The sequence below is a fragment of the Vidua macroura genome, chromosome 5, assembly GCF_024509145.1.
Source record: "Vidua macroura isolate BioBank_ID:100142 chromosome 5, ASM2450914v1, whole genome shotgun sequence".
NCBI classification, from domain to species: Eukaryota; Metazoa; Chordata; class Aves; order Passeriformes; family Viduidae; genus Vidua; species Vidua macroura.
In genome coordinates, this window is record NC_071575.1 from 7,807,203 (window position 1) to 7,822,664 (window position 15,462).

Genomic DNA, 15,462 nt, shown 5'->3' on the forward strand with positions numbered 1-15,462 from the left:
TGAAAAATACCAGTAAATGTTTTGACAAAAGCCTACTCAATTTGAAACAAAGAGAAACAAGAATAGTAGAATGTTGTCAATCATGTACTCAAGAACCAGAACGATGACCTTCAAGTATCCCAGAAAAACTCCTCCTCCAGCAGAAACTTCAGAGACACAAACTAGGGAGTCAAGTCTAACAAAATATTACTTTTCTGTCCCAGTGCTGCCTGGGACCACAGCACTCAGAATCAAACAAACTAAAATCCCCAGATTTCTTTATCCACAACAAATCATCAGGTGTAGAATCCAGTTTAGAAAGTGGGTCAAGCAGAATAACATCTCAGGGACACTATTTTACAAACTAATAGCTGTGGGTATTCTGGCTTAGGGAATTTGGTTATTAGCCTACTTTCAGATGTCGTCAAGATTGTAACTTAGATGAATACAGAAGGCTCATCGAGGTCTATTAAAAATCTGTTCTTATTAAAGAGCTGGACACTTGGGAAGTTAAACCAACAGGTTAAAACTGCTGGATAATTAACTTATTTATAACAAAATGTCACATCTTGTTCTGGTTCAGAAAAACTGACTCATACTGGAAGACAGGAATTTGCAGAGCCTGGAAGTGTGTGAAAAGTGTGTAGGGCCAGAAGAAGGTTGTAGTTTAGCTAGATGAAGGCAAAAGATCTCAGAAACTTGACATGACACATGCCCTGCGATGTAGAAAAATGAAGGAGAGAAGTCCTCCAGTCACTAGAGGCCATACTAATCGCAGTGAACAACAGGAAACAAAAAGATAAAATATAAGGACCACTTCCAGCCACTGGATACTTGCTTTGAATTCGTATCCAGAAAATCGTATCTGCACAACAAATGGTACATTTATAGAGTAGTTAGCACAACAAACTTGGAGATTACCAGAGGAGTTACTCTCCTTCCCACACTGCAGAAATAGAGAGCATTTCCAACCCGCATCGCTAAGCATTGCTGCTTTGCCTTAAGAGTTGTAGACTACTGCACAAATAACCGTGAAAGGCTTCCACGTGTAGACATCAATTTATTATGTTGTTCCATTTGGGTTCCCTGCTTCAGTTATCTAAAAAGGGCTTCATTTCTTGTGGCCAGATGTTCAATGCCTGCTAGAATAGTAAAGTAAATAAATCACACTACTTTGAAGTGTCCCTGTAATTAACCATGCAGCCATGTTTCATTAAGCATTTCTGACAAGGACTACATGCACATAACTGACAGTTCTTCTCCATCTAGTCTGAGACCATTCCAAAAAAACCCAAAAATTTAATCTCCCAAGCCATTCCTGTATGATGAAAATGGAAGTACCAAACATAGCAATTCAAAAAACAAACTTTCAAGGCAATCTACTGGTACTCTTGATCACTGGCTTATCCTCCTAGGGTTAAAAGAAAAGGGAAGAAAAATCCCAACTTCCTATTTTCCACAATAAAGCAGTCCAAGTTAGGCAGCCTAAGAGTTAGTAGGGCAAATTTCAGAGTTGGATCCAGTTACTCAGCCTCATTCACAATAAAAAGCCACGAAGAATGAGATGGTGTTTGCCTGTTATGGGAGCAGATTCATGTCTCTTTGCAGTACATTTATTTTTCTATTTCCTAAGTGAGCTTCAGAAGAAATTATAAAAATCTTGTACCCATCTGATGTCATGTTAATTATCAGGAAAGAAAATATGTGGATTTGTTTAATACACACAAACAAATTCATATTTTGAGATCATGATACAAAAGTCAGAATGATGCAATTTGGTATGTTCAGACAGATCCCTGAATCTCCACTGTTCAAGCAAATTTAAAGAGGCTTTTATTGCATTCCAGGCTCAAAGGCAGATTCCAGTTTATATTCAGGATTGATAAGATATTTTCCTTTCAACTTAATCTTGAATTTTTTTATTTTGTACTACTATTTTTGATTTTTTTTATATTCTTAAGAGTGTGATTGATTTTTCTGTTTTCATTGATTTTGCTAGGCCTTTGTAAAGGAGGTACTGAAGAACATACGGAGATTTTAAGGAACCAGAGGATTTCTGAGGTCAAAGTGTGTGACCCAAGTAATGCCTGCTGACCTGACCCTTTGGAGGTCTACTTCAAAGTGGGGAGAAATACGTCCATACCGTTTTGGCTTTTTGCACTCAAACTGTTTCCTGCAGAAGGTCATATTTGGCCTTTCATCTTAAGGAATAAATAGCCAATACTGAGCACTGACTATTTTCCAGTCAATTAAACTACAAGGCATTAAGTGCCTGGTAGAACTACTTGAACTATGGTCAGAAGTTGCAGGGAGACAACACTTAGTGAGGTAAAGAAGGATAAAGATTATTTCATAGGCTGAGGTTCCTGGCTCTTCCAAATCTGACTGGAGGTGAGAAAGCCACTGAATTGTGGAGAAAAGCCCATGCAAGAGCTTCCTGAAGCCCAGTTCAAGTGACTATTATATAGGCAACTCAGATGCTTCAAGCACTAACTGGAGCAGGAAAGTAATCTCTGATGCCACCTGAATTACTGAGGGCAGCATCTTTGCAGCAGCACAAATCTCTCTGATGCTGACTCATCTCCAGCCAGAGCATGAAAAACCCACGAGCCAGGAATCCCACTGAGCACTTCTGCAGACACAAGTACACAAGCTGCTCTGAGGGTACTGCTGCCTCTCAGTCTCCTCTGGATCAAACAGAAAGGACGAGCTACAGTGCTGCGTTACAAACAAAGCCATGATCCTGTGCCAAAGGACAAGCAAAGGGAAAGGTGGGAATCCGAATCCTACCAACCTAATACTTCCCTCCTGCAAAAGACAATCCTTGTATCCTCAGCTGAAAAGCACAGGAGAACTTCCCCCACCAAGAGCAGATACAACTGAGCTGATATTTAACAGAACAACTACTCCACATCCTCAGCTTTCATGTATTTTGGTGATGCCAAATCCGCATCCAGATTGCAATGATGTGACGCAGAGAGTCGGCTGCTACCAGAGCCACAGTGGTGGGAAGGGAAACGTGGACCTGAACCTCACTGAGCAATGGAGGTGGACTGGAAGAGGTGAATATTTCAGTATGGCTTGGATCACTGCCCTGTTCAAACAGGACAGCAGCCATTTCAGAATCTTATCTGTTGAGATATTTTTCTTTTCAACTTGACTGCATAAAATGGAAAAAAAAAATTCGCTTTGTGCAAGAGCAAAGGACTATATGCCTACAAATGTATATTCAGATTCAAAAATGGTCTCTCTGATGTCTCCTTGTTTTGATGAGCTTTTTCTTGCACAACTTTACGCAGGGATGTAATTTCCATAAAGAAGAGGATCAGCCTCTTCAGACAAGTCTTTCAGACATCATATTCAACATAATGAACCAGCTTCAACCAAAATTACACTTAATGACAAGCAGTAAGTTTTAGAAAAAAACTACATACAGCAAGAGTCCTTTAAGACAAAATGATTTTTGGCCACTTTCTGAAAATAATTTTTTCCTCTTGGGTGAAAATATCCAATCATACATAAGGCAGTTTTCTTTAATCAGGATTCTAGAAGAGTTATAATTAATCTGGAACACATAGAGAAAGAAAAATTCCTGTTGCTTCAGAGAACATGTATAGCTGAGGTCAGAAAAAGCAATATAAAGTGGGCACAGACTATTTCAGTCTCATCAATTTACTTCCTCAGTCTATTAATTATTTTATGAGTTTTAAATGGACTGAACACTGGGGATGCCTGAACAATACATCTTCATAAAATTATTTTCTCTTTTACATTTTGTTCCAGGATGTATTACAGAGACTCTCCAAAGTAGGCAAGTAATTGTAATACATAAAAGCAATCATTTCCAATACATGTTTTTTGCCTGAAAGCATTTATTTCTTGTTTAATCATCAGAAAATAAATACACACCATGTATGCTAGAAATAGCTGAAATAGTGACTTGTTTTACATCATACTGACTTAACTCCTGGCTCCTCAGTAACAGCAGGAGAAGGTCACTTAGCTCCTTTAATTTCATTTTCTGGACCAAACTCACGACCAGAAAGTTCCAGTGCAATGACCAACGTTTCAACAAGGATTAACGTGAATTAACTTAGATTTGAGCCTTTGGATTTAAAATATTTCCTGCATTTTCAGTAAGAAACAACAGTGAATCAGAGCAGAAAATAGCTGTAGTTCAACACTGCACACCATTTGTGACAACAGCGATGCTGACACAAACAAGCAGAAAGTACCAGCAAGGAGGCACTGAAGTTACATAATGCATTACCAAAGGTCTTTAGGCACAGAGAGATTTGTGTAGCCTATAAAGTCAGGGAGATTTTACTGGTGGCAGAAAATGAAGCAAAGAGGATGATAAAATGGCTGTTCTACAGAAAAATTAAGAGTTCCTTATGGTTTGTTGAACTTCCACAGTTATTTAATGTCACCTAACAGCAACAATAAAGATAAAACTCCTCTCACTTAGCTACAGAATTAAAAGGAAGGTCATAATCTACCCTTTGTACAGGCACTATAGAAGCTAATGCAGCATAAAGAAATAAAACCCTGCAATTCAAAGATGGGCACATTTACACCCAGACTGAACTCCTGATGATAATCCTCTTTGCAAAAGAGATTTTGCTTCAAGCAATTTACAACAAATATAAATGTTGCTGTTAGAAGCCTGAAGGTTAAATCACTTTTCTCTAGCTAATACATTTCAAATCATTTTTTGTTTGCCAACAGGAGCAATTCAAATCCGTAACAGTATCCCCAAGAAGCAACACGCAAGGAGAAACTCATTGCTCCCGGAAACCCTTCATGGCTTGAAAAACCACACCAGTTTCGCAATCCATTTTAATTTATAGCAGTTAAATCTAAAGAGACAGGGAAGTGTGACAGCATAATTAAGAGCTGGAGACAACAAGCAGCATGCACAGCCGGATCCTGCAAACTGCTGAACGCTACATGACAGGCAGACAGACATGAAAATTTCTGGGAATTGTGGCTGCTGGGACAAAGACCTGCCCCCAAGACAGATGTGGGCAAAAGCTGGAACTTCCAGATTGCTTAAGCATTATCTACACAGCTTCACAAATGTTCTGACCTTCCCAAGTAGTACAAACTGTTTGACCACTACAAAGAAATAGAGAAAAAAGAAGAAAACAGAAGGGCCACTGATGCAACACAATGCAGGAGGAGATTCTTGATTTTTTAGTGAAACCTATTTAGTCTCAATCAGTCTCACTATGTTTTTTTCTCCAAAATTAAGGAAAACAGGCCTGCAACATTTTAAAGCTGAGACAAGGCAATGGTGTTCAGGACATACCTACATGTGTCCTGTAGGATTTTAAAGAACAAATATTTTTCAGTAGCCCAAATATCAATGCATTCTGCCTCAACCCTATTTAATTATCCATCTGGTAAGAAGAGCAGCTACCAGAGACTTCAAAGGTGCAGCTTCTGCAGGCCCCTTTCTGCATCACATAATCCAGTATATGTATCCACTGTCCCCCTTTTTTAAAGCTAGCTGTTGCAAAGCCATTGAGCAGGTTACAGGATCAAAGCATAGATCAGAACTAGAAGGGGTTTTTTGCTTTGCCTCAAGCATAATTAAAGGCAGACATCCTACATCAGAGCTTTTCTGCAGGCAATCCTTTCCCTTATCATTCCCCAATTCACACTTCACAGCCACTTTCCTCTTGCTGTTCCTCTTAGGATCTCTACAACCAGCAGTCCTGTCGCAAAACCCTAAATCAAAACCCCTGCCATACCCACTGCACACCAATCACTCTGCATCCCAGCACTGCACAAGGGAGGTCTCAGTGAAGTCAGGAGTTAACTCTGTGTGATAACAGGCTTGTCTGGCAAATTAATTTTATTTTAGACATCTCAGTTGGTAACTTCTTATTAGGATCTAGCAGCTAACATATTAACAAAGATTTTCTGTCCTTTTCCACTACTCATCCTTGTCCCCCATCAAAAATAATGGCACCAGCATTTATTACATCTGTGATTTTTTTTCCCCCTGAAATGATTATCAAGCATTGGAATAGGCTTCCCAGGGAAGTGGTGGAGTCACCAACTCTGGAGGTGTTTGAAGATGTGTAGATGTGGCACTTGGGGACACAGTTAAGCAGTGGACTTGGCAGTGTTAGAAGCATAGAATCACAGAATGGCTTGGGTTGGGAGGAACCTTACAGACCATGCCATTCCAACCTTCTGCCATGGGCAGGGACACCTTCCACTAGCCCAGGTTGCTCACAGCCCCATCCAACCTGGCCTTGGGCATTTCCAGGGATGGGGCAGCCACAGCTTCTCTGGTGAACCTGTGCCAGGACCTCACCACCCTCACAGGGAACAATTTCTTGCTAACATCCCATCTAAACCTACTCTCTGTCAGCCTAAGGCCATTTCCCCTTGTCACTATCTACCCACGTGAAAAGTCCCCCTCCAGGCTTCTTATAGGCCTTCTTCATGTACTAAAAAGCAGCTTTAAGGTCACTCCAGAGCCTCCTCTCCTCCAGGCTGAACCATCCCAATTCTCTCAGCCTTTCCTCACAGCAGAGCTGCTCCATCCCTCTGATCATCTTGGTGCCTGTTGTGTACTGGCTCCAGCAGCTCCCTGTCCTTCCTGTGCTGGGCCCAGGGCTGGAGGAAGCTCTGCAGGGGGGTCTCACCTGAGCAGGGCAGAGGGGCAGAATCCCCCCCTCCCCTCCCCTGCTGCCCACGTTGGGGGCTCAGCCCAGCACAGGGGTGGGGTCACTGCCCACTCGCACACTGCAGAGACACATTGAGCTCTGCAGCCACCAACACCCTCCAGTCTCTCTCTCCAGTGGTCTTTAAGGTCTTTTTCAACCTAAATGATTCTGTGGCTGAGCCAGTTTAAGAATACTCACATGCAATTTGAGGGTAACCAGTGGCTGAGGTGTTTCGGTGGGTTTTTTTCCCAAGCCCCACTTTTCCAAAAGTCCAACTAGCACAGCTGCTCTGAAAGACAGCAGCTGCAGGATTGCTACCTCCCCACCAATTTCCACATTCCAGCACTCATAGAAAACTATCCCATAATGGCACCAAAAAGGACTGGGTGCCTAAGAACTGCCTACATTTCTATAACAATGGAAATGAAGTGGTGATTGACAGCAGCAGTGCAAATACTTATGTGATTTCAGCAACCACGTTCTTCACAAAGGCACTGTCATGATATAAAGAAGAATGGTCTAAGATCACTCAACATTTAGAGTCAACAGCAATATTGATCCAAGTAAACCAATATCACTGATCATTATCTAATAAGTAAATTTATGCCATGGAATGCTGAAGAGACTGCCTTCCTGAGACTTTCTCTACTGTCACTTCATCCAGAGCTCCTGTCAGGTAAATATACAAGCACAACACTCCAAAGTCTTAATGAAATCAATTGAAACTGAATTTCTATGCTTTCATAAGAAAACCTAAAAAAAAAAAAAAAAAAAACAAAAAAAGAAGAAACTGAGGACAACGTACAGGAATATGGTAAAAATGATGACCCTCCTAATGACCATGCTTTTAAAAACAAACAATTATCTAAGCCATAACTTTTCTATTTTTACAACTTTTTTCCCCACAGCTATGTCCAGTGGAATATGTAAATAGAAAATTCAAGTAGCTTTGTACTCCAATGCAGATACATCACTAAAAGTGTATATTTTTGTTTATATTAAGCTTCAAAACAAATGCAAAATAATATTTAGGTGAATAATACAAGCTGAAAGAAAGCAAGACAGCTGTAGGGATTCAAACATACATGTATTTACCATTCCCAGTTTCTGATGCCCACAGAGTACCCCAGTTCAGTCTGTCCAGATTTCCCAGAGCATAAAGTCTTTCACTGGAGCCTTTTCTTTAGGAATATGTGTGTTCTTGTGCAGTACATGCATAGCACACTGTTTTTAGGTTATAGACAAAAATCTGCCCACTGCTTTTTTCCTTGAGCCTCATCGATTTTTGGGTCATCAAGACCTCAGTGGCAGTGGCTATGGAATACCTCACACTGTGAACTTTTGTAAGCTGTAACAGGGCAAATAATCCTTTTCCTCTATCCCTCCATAACATCTGAATTTGTTCATACTTTCCTTGTAAGACAGAGGAAACTTATCAGCTGAGAAGCTCTTGGCATGTTGTGAGAGAAATGTCTTGATGAGTTCAGATAATACAGTAGCTGTGGTGACTGCACTAAGAAGTTTTGCAGTCCTGTAACAGCAAGCTAAAATGACATTTCACACCTTAGCTCTCAGATCTAACAGAGTAGAAAAAATTACCTGCTGTGTTCAGGCACAGATTTAAGCTTAACTAAGTAACTGTAATTATTTTTCTTTCCAATAGGAAGCCAAGCTCAGCAGTCTGAGTAGTTTTATACTGGGGTTTCATTACGAATTACAGTCTAGAACCCTACTCTTGTCTTGGAGCTGAAAGACAAAAATGCTTGAAATATTTCCCACCAAGAAGAGTCTTAGAAGGATGACCAGATGAATGTGAGAATCTATACTATTAATTTCATAGCAAAGTATATATATAGACATATACTTTCAAAGCCAAATATTTAAGATTCCTGCATGTTGGGTTTTTTTTAACTGACCTGAAAGAGAACATTATCAATGGAAAGACAACAGTTTTGCCTTTTCCCTCATCATTGACCCAAACCTCAGGCTGAATACAAACAAAAAGAATTTTTTTTTTTCCCCCCACATTTCTCTATCTTTTAGGCTTTGAGTATTTGATAGCACCTGGCAAAGTTGTTCTGTCCAGAGCATGACTGAACCCTTCAGGAGCAGGGAAGAAGTGTGACCATAGCCTACTTAATTTCAGGAAATCCACAGGGAATTTTACACTGGTTATTGCACACTGCTAGCTGGCTAATTCTGCAGCAAGCTGGGAAATCAGCACTTGTGACCAGGTCTCCAGTAACTCCCTGTATCCCCTGTTTTGCTGAAGACAATTCTGGCACTACTGGAATCAGAATCCCAACACACTGACAGATTTGCTGTTGGAGTCTTTGGCACTGGAATAACGAGGCAGCACAAGGTGCAAAGGCAAGCTCCAGTAGCAGACCTGAAGCAGGTCCAGCCTGGTTGTTGCTTTGTCATGACTCTTACTGTGCAGATATGATGGACTGACAAACACCTCATTCCCCCCTTGGAAAAGCAAGAAATCACAGTGAGGAGAATCTAGGAAGCTGCTTCCTCCCACAAGGATCCAGAGTAGGAGTGTTGGTAAAGGGTAATGGAGACAATGGTATGGGGCTTGTGGGCTTCTGGAGAGATGCAGCAGAAGAAGAAAAAGACAGCAGTAAAAAAAAAATAGACTTTCTATGTATAATGGAGAAAAATTAGAAAGTGTACAAGTTCTTAAGATATGAGCCAGTGAGACACAAGGCATGTCCCAGATTTTGCATATTTCTACCTCCCATTATACCTCACCACTCTGGGTAGACTTTTCCCACTGCTTTGTCTGACTGTCCCTGTCTGGATGCGCTCCCAACCTCTTTAATCCTTGATATAGTGCTTCTAGCAAGAGAACCATGGAGTTACATGCACAGATGATCCCTGCTGCTTCTCCTGAGGATGTGGGATAGCTCAGGGCCAAGGGAATAAAAGCTTAAGAGATGACATGCCCAGCGAGACTACTGGCTTCACCTCAGCTCCTTTCAACAGCAAACATTATCCTAAGAGTTTGCAAGTTTTGTTTTCCACTGGGCTCTCAAGCACAGCATGCAGGCAGGCCTTATTCTCTGGAAACTGTGACAGGGAATAGAGAATCATCCCAACTAAGCCAGAACCTTCACTGGCCAATGAAAGCAAACCAGGTATTAAGAGAAAGCGCCAAGGTAGCTGCTAGGATTTCCAGAGTAAAGACTGAGTAAACTACTGTTTGATCAAAGTGGAAAACTGAAGGAAACCCACTGAGCATGGTGAACATGTCTTGGATGCTGTGACTGCAAAATGTACCTTAAAAAAAGAAAAAGAAAGACCAGCAGAGAGGAGAGTTTGTAGAACTCTGATTAGTATCTGAGTCAGGGTGTTTTGGGAGAACTTTCCATTCAGCTTCTACCAGGAGGCACCTCATAGTGAACTGGGAGTGCCAATCCAAGAGATCTCCTCACCATGCTACATCCAGAATTACCTACACCAGCTTCAAACTTCAAGTAGTTCTGAGATCTCTAAACACACGGAGCCAAACTACTCCTGGGAAATATCCTGGCAATCTGCAACATGGATGAAGTGGAAAAGGAGCTCTCCCAGAAAACAGTTTCCTCAACACCAAGCCCAATAGATGAACAAAATTAAAAAACACATATAAGGGTCTCCTCACATGCTTTGGAAAATCCACCCTTCTCATGGAATTTGCCAACTGGCCTGCTGTGGATAGCTGCAACACAGTCAGCTAGCATGGGTGCTGATCAAAGCAGGCTTTGGTCAAGCAGGACAGAGTTCAATAGGAAATGGACCCAGAGCCTCTCATTTCTTGGCATCTGACAGCCACTGCCATAATATTTTATGACAGATTTTTTAAATTTTTGACAGATTCTAAAGAAGGTATCAACAAAACACAGAAATGGTGTTATTTGCACTTATAAATGTATTAACACCTCTTCTTCTAACCCCATCAGCTCTTCCCTTATTTGAAACTCAGCTAGGAGTATGCAGAACTCATTCTACTGAGAACATTTTCACAAAATCTTTCACCAGTAACACAGCAATGTTTATCCCTTCTTCCTGCTGCTAAAAATGCTTTGTTAAATGCAGGACTGTATTTGTGCAAACCTTGTTTTATACACTTTAATTAATGATCTCTGAAATACCCCAGAGAAACAATGTAAACAAGTATTTTATTACTCCCATTATCAGAAACACAGCCATTTAAGGGGCTGGTAATGAATTAATGATGCAGTGCCAACCAAACATCTTCTTGGTGTTTTGGAGAGCTGTATTTAATTCCTTGAGATTCTTTAGGTCACATTACACATTACAACAGGGATCAGAATCAACATCCATTTCACAAGTGAAAGAGCACAACAGCAAGAAACACCATATATGCTGTAAGATACATTGATTTCATCAAAGTAGTTGTTACAGTATTACAATTTCATCTTTATCGACCACATATGTTAATTTTAAGAAGTATTTTGTTGTTGTTGTTGTGGTTCTTGATGGGTTCTGGTTTGCTGCTAGATTTTTTTTTTGCCATGCAGTGACAAGAGCAAAAAGACAAAACTGTGGATTCAGGAGGGAAATTATAACTATAGGTGGAAGAAGCCAAACTTAGAAGACCAAAATTATATCCTTCAAATTAGATTTTCTCACGAACTGCAGGGAAAATATACGTCTACAATCTCCTTGGTTTCTGTGGAAGACAGGCAGCACAGCCTGCAGATTTTTCTGCCCTAAGTTCTCCAAGAAACACAAACATTTACTCTTCAGATAAAGAGAAAAGAGCAGGAAGAGGAAACTAAAGAGAATTCCCTGGAGTTAGTGAAAGCTACATTAAGGAATTTTTCCTCTTCACATCAGCAGCTCTGAATAATGAGGCAGCAGAGCACTTTGCAGCACTGGGAGCCTTTGAAACACTTCTCCAGAAAGAAGAGACAATAAAATGTCAAAAGAAAATGCCTATTGGCTGGCACAGTGAAAACTTTTCCTCCTTTTGCACATAAAGGGACCAATTCTTTTCTCCCCCTTTTCTCCAATATTTAGAAGACAAGCTGATGAGAGATGACAAGGCACATTTACAGAAGTTCAAAAACAGCCAGCAATGGATAAAACATAAGTGCAGCATCAGAAAAGGATGGTCAGACTATACCAATGTCATCTAACACATTCCCTGTGCACTGAAATTCAAGCCGGGAATCGAAAGAAGAAATTCAATGATGATTTGGTTCTAAACATCTGAGAAAAGTCTGAATTAAGTTTAAAGTACTTGAATAATCCTGTTGTAATCAGTGCCAGATTCAAGTTAGTGTACAGGTTTGCCTTAATCACAAACTTCCTTCTCACCCTTAAGGAGCTCTGCATTCAAAATTTCCATGTTCTTATAGAGAATAAAGGCTTTTTAATTAGTTTTTAATATATTTAACAATATATTAATTATATGATAAAGAAAAATATCCACAAAGTTTGCTGCTGGCTCCCCCACCCTTCAATCTCATCCTAGCCTGATCTATAAAACAAAGAATAAACAAAATAAAGAAATCCTTCTTATTTCTAGTAAAGTTGACTCAGTTTCAATTTTGAGATGATTTTAAACCTGAAAATGAGGTATGTGTGCCGACTTCAGAGGCCTCAGGAAGCCCAATCCCATGGAACAATCCAGTGTCAATCCCTGCAGCCTATCTAGTGGTAGTGCCTCTGGAGGGACTAGTATGTGCATGCCCTGAAAACTCACAGGACCACACAAAGTTGGTATATTTGCATAAGCTTCATGGACCACAGAGAGGTACCAAAACAAATATCCCTCCTGATTATTCTCTTTTTTAAGCCCCTTCCATTCTTGCAGGGACGGGAAATTGCTATGTGCTGAAGTGAAGATATTTAGGACCCATCCAAAGGGAACGATTTATCCTTATCATTTGAGAAAAAATAATTTACTACTCAATTTTTCTAAGTAATTTTTATTTTTCCAAGAAATTATGCTCTCTAACTTTTGTATGACCTCATGATCCTGTAGACAAAGCCCAGTCTGAAGACAGAAATATCAAGCAAATGGTACTAGCTCTGAAGCACTAGCTCCATCACAAGAAAACATGCAAAGCAGGCACATTCTATCTAAACCTCTCTGTTCAGTATATTTTAAACTTTGATATTCAGAATAAGCCACGTCTCTCTCTCTTAATTAATTTGTGCCAAACAGAAATACAAAAGACCTGCATCTTAAGCCAGGTCTATTAGCTCCCTGGATCTCTGCAATCACAGGATCAGTCTGTCCTCAGCCCAAACTCTGGAGATGCTGTGAAAATAAACATTAAGTGACTCGGTGTAGCAACTTTTACAAATCCCTGCTTCTCTGAACAGCAGCCAAAAGGCTTGTGCTGGTGTCACCAACTGAATTATTGTCCACATTCTCCAAGCCTTGTGACATTTGTTGGCCATCCCTCATCTTGGATTTCTTCCTGCTAATCTTAGATCCAGATTAGAATCCTATTAGGAAGGGCTGACATGAGGTACACAGAGATTGCCAGGCTGAAAAGTTGCTGCCAAAATACACAGCTCAGCTGGGCAAGGACATTAGAAGTAGCATGTAACCCCACTAGGCTTGCCACAAGAAAGAAAAAAGGTTTGTTATTAACAGCCAAAACATACACTGACCTTGACAGAGCAGTCTTCAAGGCAGGATACTTGGTGCAATACAGAGACATTAACTAAAATCTGCACACAGATTAGGGCTCCCACTCAACTACACCTCTTAGGAAAGTAGTAGGTGTTAGTACATGGTAGCAGCAACAGTATTTTTTCTACTGTTTAACAGCATAAAACAACTTTTCTGTTGACATGAGAGCAAAGAAAAAACAAAGCGGGAGAGGTGTTTCACTCTGGTCAAAATTTTAGTTCCTGAAATCTCTGTAGCACAAAGTGCTATTTTAGGAACAACATATTTCCCTCCCCCTCACCCCCTTCCAACCCTGCCAGTACAAAACAGCCTGAAACTCAGCGTATTTGGCTTCCTGAAATTTTTTCCTGGCTGAGTACTCATAGCCCACAGAGATACTCTGTTAAAATTGTTGCCAATTCTCTTTCTTGACCCCTTTCCAACAGAATGAGAAGAGAAAAAAAGGTGGCAGTCAGAGAAACAGTAGAACCCAAGTATGCCTGTTTTATCTGAAAGGTGTTTGAAGCCACAATAAACAGTGCATCAAGGTGGCCTTAATTTGCACTGGAAGCCAGTGTAGGTTTTGGGAGACTGCCACCACATCCCTCCTCTTTGATCTTATACTGAACACAGTCCAAGAAACCTGGATTTTAACAACTGAATGGCAGAGATATCCTGCAAGGAAGACAGTCCTTAATGACCAGAAGGGAAAGAAATCACGTCTGGGAATGCAGCTTGAGTCTTTTGATAGAAGGAAGTTTAAGCATAGATACAGGAAGGAGATGGTAGGTGATCTGTGCTGGGAGAAAAAAAAAATCTTGTTTAGATGATACTTACTCAGGAATTATTTGATCTAGCTGTAATCTCCTAGAAACACAGGATAAAATGGTTGCTGTCAATACATACAAACTGAGGGGCTGAAGAATAAATGCAATAGAGTGATCCTGTGTATCCCAACTTCAAAGAATATAAAGAGATCAAGTCTAAAGAGACTGGATGATCCATTTCTTACAAAATAAAGCCAGGCATTTTTGTAGATTTTCAAGCCCTTCAGTAAACTTCAGCATTCAAATTCAGGTTAGAAAGTCACAGTGTTTAGCAGGACAGAAAGAATTTAATGTAAGTATTTCAGAGAACAAGTAGATCATCTTAGAAACAGTGACAGAAGATGAAAACAATTACCTATGACCTAGAAGTCAAATTATGAACTCAAGGAAGAGTAGAAGAAAGACACCTTTGCACTGCCAGGCTTCCCAGCTGGCTGTGGGATTGCCAGGTGCCAAACACTCCATAAAAGCTATTAGCAGCTCTAATCACCATACCAAGCAGCAATGCCCACAGATGACAATGAAATTCTTAGATCATCTTTTACATGACAGAAAAATTTTCTAATAGCAGGTTGATTCTTCCAGATTTAGACTACCTGTAGTTTGCCCAAGACAGAGCCTGGGCAAATTAATTTATTAAATGTGTACATTCATAAGCCTTAATTTCAATTCTCTTCAGCTCTGACAACAAGCATAAGACAATCAATGCAGTGTATTCACAAGGGAAACTCATCCCAATTATCTGCTGCTCTCTTTTACGAAACCCAAAATGCACTATGCTTAAACACAGAGGGTTTGGCAGTAGCTTTAAGGTTTTCTAGAAATTCTTACCTTTAGCAACTCAGACCATGTTTTTCTTGTCCCTTTAAATGTGCAGGAAGAAATCTTGTGGGATCACGTTGTGAATTAAACAAACACACTGAACTGTTTTATGATGTGGCTTGAGAAAGAGCTGTGTCAGCACTGCTGAGGGTGTTGTGAAGCAGCAGTGGGATGAGAGGCAGGGACAGTAAAGACCCAGAATTTGCTGGTCCTGTATCACTGCCAAAGTTTTCCCACAGTGAAACACTGGCCTCCCAGCAAGAACATTTCATGCACCTTTTTTCAGCAAGTACTCCAGCATAACTACTTGACAATCATAACAGATACAATAACTTTCCCCAGGATTTGCATGATGCCTCAAATAATTTTGACTACCTCTCCATCTCCTCGTGAATATTTTGCCAATGCTCTGCTAATTTTCCTTCAAACACTTCCTTCTCTTTCCCCTTATTTACAGAATCATAATTTTGTTCAGAATGGAAAAGACCTTTAAGTCCAACCTGCAGTTTTG

The 15,462-nt window shown here is 40.3% G+C and overlaps 1 protein-coding gene across 5 annotated transcripts in view; it reads right to left on the reverse strand.

Moving 5' to 3' along the window:
- Window positions 1-15,462, reverse strand: part of LOC128807399 (fatty acyl-CoA reductase 1-like) — a 121,598-nt gene that overhangs the window by 63,179 nt on the left and 42,957 nt on the right. Inside the window, exon 1 of one of the 5 annotated variants that reach the window (XM_053977784.1) lies at window positions 14,961-15,016. The exons of the other annotated variants lie outside the window; for them this stretch is intronic. The gene's annotated coding sequence lies outside the window, so the exon portion shown is untranslated. Of the gene's footprint in view, window positions 1-14,960; window positions 15,017-15,462 lie in introns of those variants that run through there. 5 annotated transcript variants of the gene reach the window in all.